Source organism: Pan paniscus, chromosome 5 (assembly GCF_029289425.2).
Source record: "Pan paniscus chromosome 5, NHGRI_mPanPan1-v2.0_pri, whole genome shotgun sequence".
Lineage (NCBI taxonomy): Eukaryota > Metazoa > Chordata > Mammalia > Primates > Hominidae > Pan > Pan paniscus.
Window position 1 is genome coordinate 67,342,295 of NC_073254.2, and position 10,740 is coordinate 67,353,034.

General features: G+C 42.3%; 1 pseudogene; it reads right to left on the minus strand.

The window, feature by feature from the left end:
• Positions 1 to 2,738: 2,738 nt before the first annotated feature.
• LOC100975747 (glutathione S-transferase A1-like) lies at positions 2,739 to 8,620 on the minus strand (annotated as a pseudogene).
• Positions 8,621 to 10,740: the final 2,120 nt, after the last annotated feature.

Here is a 10,740-nt window from a genome sequence, read left to right on the forward strand (position 1 = left end):
CTCCTGGAGGTTTCTCTAAGCCTGAATGAGTGAATGAAAGAATGAATGAATGAATGAATAATTTAAGCCATAGAAACAAAAATGTACTTTAGGATGTATGGTTGAAAACCACAAACAATGCTGAAGAAGAACCTGCATTCTTCATGACTGTGTTGGAGGAGTTCCCGGAATGTTTTCTTGGCCCAAATTGTTACCCATCAGTGGGCACCCTCAGATTCCAGCAAACCAGTCTCAAGTCTTCATTGGCTAACTGTGACTTTTCTTGGCAGCCTAAGAAGTGAGAGTATGTGGTAATAATACATGTATAGGAGTTAATGGGAAGAGGAAGAATTCAAGAACTAATATTTGTTGAAAACTTCCTAATGATCCTTCTTCAGTCTAGTCCCTTTCAATATTTTATATCTTTAACCCTCCTTATAGTCCCATGAAATGGTTTTTTTCTCCATTTTTTAGTTAATGAAATGGAACATCAGAAAAATGCAGTGTTCACAGTCACACCCTGGTTGGTGACAGACATGAATATCTACACCAAGGACTAAAATGAAGTCATGCCTGGAAGCCACCCAGTGAAGGCCCTGGGAACCCATGAACTGGCCATGAAACCAGAGGATGTCACTGACAGGGAGGACCGGCAGGGAGCTAAGTCACTCTTCAAAACAAAAAGCAAAAATTAGGCCTCAGAGTTGTATAACTGTAGTTAGAAGACCAAATTCTTTCAAAGACAGAGAATGCTAATCCCTTGCTTCTTTCGGCATTCTATATTCTAACTCTATGGGGTGCATTTTGTTGCATAACCTGGAAAAAAAGATGTTGTTGCATTAACTTTGCAAGATATGGAAGGAGCTAGCATTTGTTCAATGTCAGTTACACAACTGGTTATTTTTCTAAACTTCTCCTCATTTTATCCTACAAAAATCACCTAAGGTGACTGAGGTTGTTATTCTTATTTTTTACAGTTGGGGATACGAGGTTTTTTTAAAATAACTTGCCCAGATTAAGTGGTGGATCTGGGATTCAGACTCACTGCTATTAAAAACTAAAGAACGAGTCTTATTTTCTATGTTAGTGTTTCTCAAATATGCATGGTAAGAAGAGTTCAGCAGATTGTGAAACCTCACTACTTTTTAAAATAAAATAGAAAAGAATAGAAAATATCAGCAAGATTGTGAAACCTCACTACTTTTTAAAATAAAATAGAAAAGAAGAGAAAATATCAGTGAGCATGACATGTTGAAGGGTAAGTAATGTTTGATGAGTTGTTAGTTTCAGTTATTTGTATATTGTGTGTACGGATGTTTGCATGTGTGTACGCTCACTTGCTCATTGTAAATGGTTAGAGATAAATTGACTGGGCTCATCAGTGAGGTTTGATAGCCCTTGCTCTATCCCAGGCTGTTTGGGAGATGGAACATAGCAGAGTATCAGAGAATGAAAACCAATGGCTGCAGGGACAGATGCAACTAATCGTATCATGAATGTGAATGGAAGGACACAGGACTCATTGAAAGCAGGAGTTCCAGTGCCAGGACTTAGGAACAGTTGCATTTTCTCTCCAAACGCTCAGCTCTGTCATTAAACATTAAGATTCTTCTTGCAAAGATTTGTGGTTGTTGAGTTTGGAACAAAAATGTACTTGTCTTTGCCAACTAATGTATTTCTTAAAAAGTTTGTATGCTTGAATTTAGACATCAAAATCTTTTAAATGTCTACGTTTTAAAATGTGGGAGTCAAGAGTTTAACCTTTGGAAAGTAAAGAATTTTTAGAAACCATACTGAATCAACTCACCTGTTTTGTAATTAGAAATTTTGACACTGCACTTTTCTGTCTTGGGAAATGGAAATAGCATTATTCAGCAGAAAGAAAGGGAGAGTGAAGTTCACACGAAAGTGTGGGGTGTGGTTGTTTAATTGCTATGGATTAGAGTTCACAGTGTCGTAATTCTAATCCCCACACTAAGCTCCCTTAGGCATTGATTGAGGATCATGTTTCAACAGGAAAGAAATGTTTATCTTACATAACGTTTTATCACAACACTACTGCTGGTAACTAACATGTCACCTTCTCAATATGAGGTTTCCTAAGGTCCAGCTAAGACTGGGACGAAGGTTACCGTTGAGCTTTGTTGGGTCAACAGAAAATGAGAACCAGAGAGCTCAAGGATTTGCCATGGGTCGCACACATATGCTCCTCATTCATGATCAATATCTAGGGAGTGTGTCTACCTTCTGCAACAACGGTGGGAAATGGCTCCTAATATCCTAATTATAGATGGGCACACTGAGGTTCAGAGAGCTAAAGTGACTGGTCCACGCTGCACACTTGGTGAGTGTTGGGTCAGCCTGAACTCCTTCTGACTGGAGGTCCAGAGCTGTCCAGAGCTTTTCCACTCCACCCTGTAACCTGGCTCTCAGCTCCTGTCTGAGAAGTTGTTTTATATTTTCCTATTCAGAGTCCATTAGCCAACTAAATGGTGGAAGGCAAGGGCAAGAGGGGAGCATCTAATCCTTGAGTTCTTTCTGTTAGCAACTTTTTAGGGGACTTTCAGAAAGTGTGCCTTTCTCTACTTTGACAAACTAAAAACCAGAGTGAGTTGAGGACTAGTATAACTGTATTTATATCAATTAAAAAAATGGTCTTAACATCACAAAAGCCACAATTAACATTTAGGTAAAGCACTTCATTGTGTAAAACGTTAGAATATTGGTCTTGCATGTTCTTGGCCTCCATGGCTGCTTTATCAAATCTTCAAAATCTCTCTTGCTTCTTCTAAAAGTTTTGCCTTTGTGGGAGGCTTCCTCTGGCTGCCAGGCTGCAGAAACTTCTTCACCGTGGGCGGTTTGCTGATTCTGGTTTTCAGGACCTGCAATGCACAAAGCACAGCCTCAGAGTGAAGCCAAGGACTGACACCACCATTAATACCACCCAGGGAATCTGAGCCTCTCCTACACAAAGACCAAATGAGGCCCCTCCATCAGCACCAGTATGAAGGCTGGGAAACAGACTCTGAGCGAGAAATAAGAGATAGGAGGAATATGAGAGAAAGAAGAGAAACAAGATAAGAGAAAGAATATAAGAGGGAGAACAAGAAGCTCACTAGCATTTTCCCAAAGATGTATTTTAGATTTTATTTAGTTCAGTCTCGCTACTCTCTTCTTTATACATCAATCCTGAGGATTCGTGGCTTTTGTGTAAGTCAAGAAAAAATAATGTGCCTGTGAGATATCAACACAGATCAGCCTCTAGGCAGAAGTGAAAATATGGGAAAATTGAGTTAGAAATGAAAATAGAAAATGTTAAAGACAAACCATGGGGCCACTCCCACTGAGGTATACAGGGCTGGGGGCAGTGTACTCAGAGAGCTGTGCAGAGAGAAACGCAATCAATGTCTGACAGCAGGAGCCAGAGCCCAGGGAAGGAAACCAGGCAGTAAGGGCCCTGCTCAGACAGACTTGGTGTGGGAAGACAAGGGCACATATGGGATAAAGGACATCACAGAGAATTCAGGAACAGAAACCACGTTGAAATAGAGGGATGGGGAGAGATGCTGGGCCCTGGGTCCTTTCCATGATAAAAGGCAAATGCTCTTCATGAGGTAGCCACACATTTCACTGACATAACAAGAATCTTTCCCTGATTGTGAGGAATCAGGGCCTGGAAGCCCACTTTGGAGACCTGAGGGCACTGAAGGCCTGGAGAAGGCTGGTGTCAGAACATGGCTAGTCCCAGGACCCAGATACGAGATCCCAGGATGGGAGATGTGGGGCTGCCTCTCCGGGCTACGAAATGGGTCACCTTCAGCAGAGGGAAGCTGGAGATAAGGCTGGAGTCAAGCTCTTCCACATAGCAGAGAATTTCCACCAGGTGAATGTCAGCCCGGCTCAGCTTGTTGCCAACAAGGTAATCTTGTCCGCGGCTCTTTCACACCTGGATAATTGGAGGAATCAGACCAGGAACACATGCGCAATCAGGCTGGGGCCTCTGCTTCTTCCTGAGTTTCTCCAGCCTGACATTCCCACCTCTGCTGCCTCACTGCATGGGTGCAGAGACCCGGATCTTTCTCCATGTTCCCTGACTCATTGAGAGAGTAAGAAGTGTGGCTCTTCTAATTCCTTGGTTGGAGCCCAGGCTCTCATTTTCTCTTCTCATTCCACCTCACTGCGGTGTCCACACCACCCACTCGGCTTGCATCTTCCACATGGGCCAGGGGCTTAGCACCTGCTACAACATGTTCTGTCTTCCCCAGACCCTACAGCGTGCAGCCCTGATGTTCAGGGCATGATTCTACACTCTGCTATCTCTCTCCAATCTCTCTTGGGAAGTGACTCCACCTTCATGACAGCACTCTTCCCCCAGGAGGAGACTATATCAGAGTCCTCATTTCTCCTTGTATGCACTCCTTATTTCCTGCTCTAGGATCTGAAGTAAACCTGGGTGAACTTGAATTCATCCCCTTTCTTGCAACATTGGCGCTTACTGATTTCACTGTGTTATAATCTGCATGCCACAGTATCCAGGGTGAGCTGCACTGATGTCTGCAACTTACTTTGAAATGCAAAAAAAAAAAAAAAAATGCGTTTGACTGAGGGAGACAGGAGTGGAGTGACTGACACGTGTGGTAAAGCCCAGATGAGGAGATGTTAATTTTGCTGTCTAGGTGGTTGGTGTATATATGTTCATAAAATATTTCTTTCAAACTATTGTGAATGTATAAAATGTTTCATAACAAAATTTTTAGTGATATGTGGTATTTATTAAAATATTTTAGCACATTCACACCATAAATAATAAAATGAGAAAACATACAGCATCACTGATTTAAGGTAATATTTTGGCAAATACCCTTTCAGACTGTGTGTACATATGTAAGTGTAAATAATTACTTGGTACATAAAGAAAATGCAACATTAAATGCTATATTGTAGCATACATAGTTCAAATTCATGTATCATGGGACTCTTTGGTAGAACTGGTGAAATTCTTCCTCACAGTCTCTTTTTATACCATGCCTTGAGAGTCAAGAGCTCAATTAACATCAAGGAAGGCTTTTTGGACCTGAAGGTCAATGCCCCAAAAATGCACAGGCACTATTTTTCTGTTGCCTTATGTTATGGATTGAATGTTTAAGTTTCCCCAAAATTCATATGTTGGGATCCTGACCCCCATGTGATGCTGTTAGTAGGTGGGGCTTCCAGGAGACGATCAAGTCATGGGGGTGGAGCTCTCATGAATGACATTAGTCCCCTTATAAAAGGGACCTTAGAGAACTCCCTTGGCATGTTTGCCATGTGAGGAAACAGCCAGAGATTGGCTGTCTATGAATCAAGGAACAAGAGCTCCCCAGATATGAAATCTGCTGGCACATTGATCTTGTACTTCCCAGCCTACAGAGCTGTGAGATAGAAACATCTGTTCTTTAAGCTACCCAGTCTATGGTATTTTTGTTATAGCAGCCAAACTACAAAGAAACCCTCTAAACTCTTAGTGCCCTTATAGACTAAACAGCTTCTATCATGACCTTTACAACAGTGAAATATGCCAGCATTTGGTCAATAACTGCCAGCTTTCCTAATTTTTGCCTCCACTTTCAGTTTATGACCAAACACAGAAAGTAAAATATCGATCTCTGAACAATCACATAGAAATTCACACTTCCAGCTAGCCAGCTTACAGCATCTTCATGCCAACAACGTGCAATCAGGGCATAAGTTTTTCCACCATAAATCTCTCAGACTTTCCCGCCTGCCCCTGAATCTCTGGCAAACGCAAGTGATGGTGCCTGACTTCCTTACTATAGCAAGCTTGAAATAAACACCTTTTGCTTATTCTCATTTGGGTTGTCTTCATTCACTTTCACAGTTTTTCCGGAGGTTGCAACAAGACATGGTCTATGTTGCCCATTGCCATGGACCCCAGCCGTCAGCCAGGTGCAGTATCCACAAAGGTTCCTTGTGCCTTGTGGCAAGTCCGCACCTGGGCTGAACTCTTTTCTCTTTGCTTTGAGCTCTTTCACTTTTTATTCTCAGTTTGGACCTTGGTTTTGTATTGGTTCCCATCTGCTTACCATCCTTAATAGAACCAGGCCTTTTTTGCCTGTTTGTTTCTTTTCAGTCTTTTGTGGTACTGCTTTGTGTCATGCTATCGAGAAGTGTTGTTTGTCATTAAAAAAAAAAAAAAAAAAAAGAGGCAGCATATAGGCATAGGCCCAAAAGCCTGTTTTTCAAGACAGCCTCACAGTACACTGAGTTTGAGGTTATCATGGGATCTCTGTCCGTGTATACAAACTTTGCTGTGGGTCATCCCTGAAACTAAATGAAATTCTTCACTCTTGGTTTTTGTTCTTGTTGTTCTTTAAACTTGGCAGTGATCCAGGCAGATTACAACTTCCACCTGGGGCACAGTAGTGACTGTGACTTTAGGTTTTCTTTATCCCGTTAGGTGGTAATCCATATAGTTGGGTGAAAAAAATCTCTTTTGTAGTTTGGAGGCTCAAATCATGTAGCCACTGAAAAGATAAAGACATGCCTAGGGCAAGATATGGGGAAGGGGCATGGCGCTTCCATGCCTTCCCTGGACGTGCCGCCCTCCAAGAAGCTCCATGCATGTGTTCAGGTATACAGAAGCTCCCAGGTACAGTTTCAAAGACAGGAAAATAATGGCTTCTTGTTCCCCCTTTGATCAGGGCAAGCTTTGCATCTTTTTCCTTAGGTGGAGGTAATGCATAATGAAGAATCTTTTCACTCAAAACTGCCCTACCTTCTACATATATCCTTCTACATTCATCCTGAAAGACAAAAAGAACCAAACTGTCAAAATGCCTTCTGCCTTAGATTTTATGGTTTAAACACCTGAGACAGTAGAGCCTCAGATGGTGACAAAGTAATTCAGCTCCAGTGGGTGACTTTTATATGCCAGTCATGCTGTTAGTTATACATAGACATTACATTTATTTCTCAGAACATGCTACAGGGGTAGATATATGTCCAAAATGTTTGTCCTACACGTGACCAAATACAGGTACAGAGAATATCAACATCAGTGACCTGTCTAGAGTCACAGTCATGAGAGGAATCAGTGGAATCACTGCAAGTAACCACTGATGCTACAAATAGGGTTTGCTATCTCCGCTGTGGTTTGCTTTATGCATGAGCTTAGCATGATTCATATAGCCAAAGACCTACCATTTAAGTAATCCCAAGGCAGAGTCCCTGGAACAGCCATCTCGAACATTTCTGTCTCCTTTTCTCACCATACTACATATCTCAGGCTCATTTTTATGCTCAATGTTCAAAGTTCTAAAAAAATTAAAAATAACAATAAATAAATAGGAAATAAAGCATATCTCTAAAAGCTATCTCTAAAGATATATACTTTCAAGCAAGCTAGTAATTTTCAACAACAACAAAAAAAGAAGCTCTCCCAATTATTTTCTAATCACCTGGGAAAGCAGTAGCACTTTGGCAGCCACTCCCCTTAGCCCCCTCCATCCAGCCCCTTGCAACAACTGATTTACTTTCTAGATTCGAATGGTCTGGATAGTTCATACAAAAGAAATCATGTAACATGTGGCCTTTGGTGTCTGGTTTCTTTTATGGAACATGTTTTCAAGGCTCACCCATGTTGTAGCATGCATCAGTACTTTGTCCCTTTTCATAGTCCAAGAATATTCCATTGTCTGCTACAGCATGTCTTGTTCCTCCATTCATCCATGGGTGGACATTTGGGTAGTTTCCACTTTTTGCATTTCATGAATAGTTCTCCTATGAACATTTCTGTGCATGGATTAGTGAGGCTGTGTTTTCCTTTCTCCTGGTTGTAGACCTGGTAGTGGAATTGTTAGGTCATTGGTAACTCTATATTGGACTTTTCAAGGAACTGCCAACAGTGGAGGAGACCCCTCCTCCCAGCTTTGCTGGTGCAAAATCAGTGTGGCTGCTTAGGTCTGTATCAAATGCTTCACTTTAGGTAATCCTGGTATCTTGGGCACCAGCCTCTGCTAACCTGAGTCAAGTTGACCAGTTCATATAATTAGTTGGTAACATAGGTTCCTGGTCATCATTCTTGGAATTATTGGAACCTGAGATTCAGTTTCTTTAGAGCCTTCTCTCCCCAGGCCTTCATCTACCGACTCTCAAACATTCTATGACTTGTCCTAAGCTGTTGTTGGTGCCCAGTCTCTGAAGACCTGAGCACCTGGAATCATGATTCCCCATCCTCCTGAGTTCATGGTTCATCCGTGTTTGGAAACCTCTGTCAGGGTGCTCAATCCATGGACTGCATCCTTTTCTAGAATCACCCTCACCTGAACCCACCCCATGTTCACTGTTTCCTCATCTCCATGGGACTCTGCAATACTGCAACTCAGCGTACACACCCAAGGCCCAGCCTGTTGCTGACGATAATGCCCCTGCCACGGTCCCGCCCACTCAAGGAAGGACCTAAATCACTCTGCATTCTCTGTTAATGGAAGAACAGAAAATATACCATACAGGACTCTCTCCTTTATGTCTTTCTCACAGAGACTGTATTTGCTGGCAATGTAGTTGAGAACGGCTCTGGTCTGCACCAGCTTCATCCCATCAATCTCAACTATTGGCACTTGCTGGAACATCAAACTCCCATCTTTAGAAAGAATGAAAAAAAGGAGAGTGAGATGTCTATGAATCCCAGTCTTTCAGCATGAAAAAATGTTGCTGAAATGACTAAATTTATAAAATAGAAAAGAAATTATTGCCTGGTGTAACCTCTCAAAGGAAATAGAAATTTGTTTTTAGCTTCCTTAGTCCTTCTTTTTCTTATCAAGCTTCCTCTTACCTTGTAGCCTCTTATTTCATTTATGTTTTTGTTCCTCATCCAGATACATAATAGGTCCCTTGTATTTTTTGTGTTGATATATCTTCATGGATATTTTAGGAAGAAGTTGGGAGAGGCTGCTGCTGGCCCACTAGCCACATGCCATTTAACATGGGAATATCTCAAAGTAAATCTCATGGTGTGAAGACATTAAAGACAGTTCTGAGAAAAGTTTCTATGTAGGTCCTTTGTATAGTCTTCAATACCCCCACTGGACAGTGTGTGCAGGGTGGGTGCTGTGTTGCTCACTCTACTGCTGCTACCCTGGCTCATGTCCCTCCTCACCCTCTGACCTGGACTTCCAACCAATTCAACACTATCTCATTATCTAAGCCTACAATGTTGCAAGAATTTCACCTTGTCAAATTCATAAGAGAAATGAATTCAAGATGGACCTATTTCAACTCCTTCCCTCTGATGAATGTCTGCGTGTGTCCTTGGATGGGGAGGGCTGTATGGGATCCCGAACCAACCACAGCTTATTCACAGTGTTGAAAGAATGAAAGCAAGGAAAGGCCATTCTCAGGGTGCTGGGGATGGCTCCTCTAGCAAATACTCTAAGAGGTCTGGCCCTTTTAGCCTGGAGAGAGTTGACAGAACTGCTCAAGGAGCCCCACCCTTTCTACTTTAACCACTTTTTTCCCTCTCCACCACCCCAACTACCACCCTTCGCACACATAGACACGGCCTGGTGTTAAAACCTGCAAGTGTACTTTCTACTAGATACCTTCCTCAGAGACACGTAGAGACTTGATCTTACCATTTCTTAACTTCCAGATCTTCTGCAGATTCTAGAAATTTCTCTTCAAACCGAAAGCAGAATCAGTGAATGGGCTCCTGATAGGTCATTCCATAGCATTATAGACTTTTAACCTTGAATGGCTACTGTCTGATACATAATTTGGAGAATATAAGATTTCTGAGTTTGGCAGTGCACACAGAGGGGTCTGGTCATGGCCATTTGGAAATTTAGACTAGATTCATCAAGAAAAAAGCATGGATCACAGCACATAGCACTCAATCTTTTAGTTCACTTCATCCACACCCTGATCTCTCCCATGTCCATGATTAGGTCATGATTTGGGAGGGGATGTCACTGGCGTTAAGGTATCAAGCAGTTCTTCTAGTTATGGTGTTGTCGTATCATAGGAAAGCATGTGTCTCCAGGTGAGATCAGACCACAGCCTTTGTGTCCCTAGTGTGGGGTATGCAATGGGCTAATGACCAAAAAAGATTCTTCCACCAAGGAACCTCTGCTGTAATTTATATCACCCCACTTGTTAGGAGCCCTACTGTGCATGAGATAGGTCCTGCTATTGCACAGCTTTAACCCTTGCAACGATAATTTCCCCTCCTGGAGTAAATGGAACATGACAGAGTAGAATTCTCAATTTGAGGAAGGAATTAGGGTCCCCAGACTAATGTTATTTTTAATGAAAATCTGTGGTTTATGATATGGCTGTGTGGGTTTAATATCACTATTTTCATGTCCTGGCTTCTTGATTTTGGACACATTGTTGAATCTCTCTGTGTCTCAGTATCCTAACCTGTGAAATGGATATACTCATGAAGCTTTTTTTAAAGATTGGTATGAAAGGTCGGGCGCAGTGGCTCACGCCTGTAATCCCAGCACTTTGGTAGGCCGAGGCGGGCGGATCCCCTAAGGTCGGGAGTTCAAGACCAGCCTGTCCAACATGGAGAAACCTCATCTCTACTAAAAATACAAAAATTAGCCAGGTGTGGTGGCGCATGCCTGTAATCTCAGCTACTCAGGAAGCTGAGACAGGAGAATGGCTTGAACCTGGGAGGTGGAGGTTGCGGTGAGCCAAGATTGCACCACTACACTCCAGCCTGGGAGACAGGGTGAGACTCTGCCTCAACAACAACAA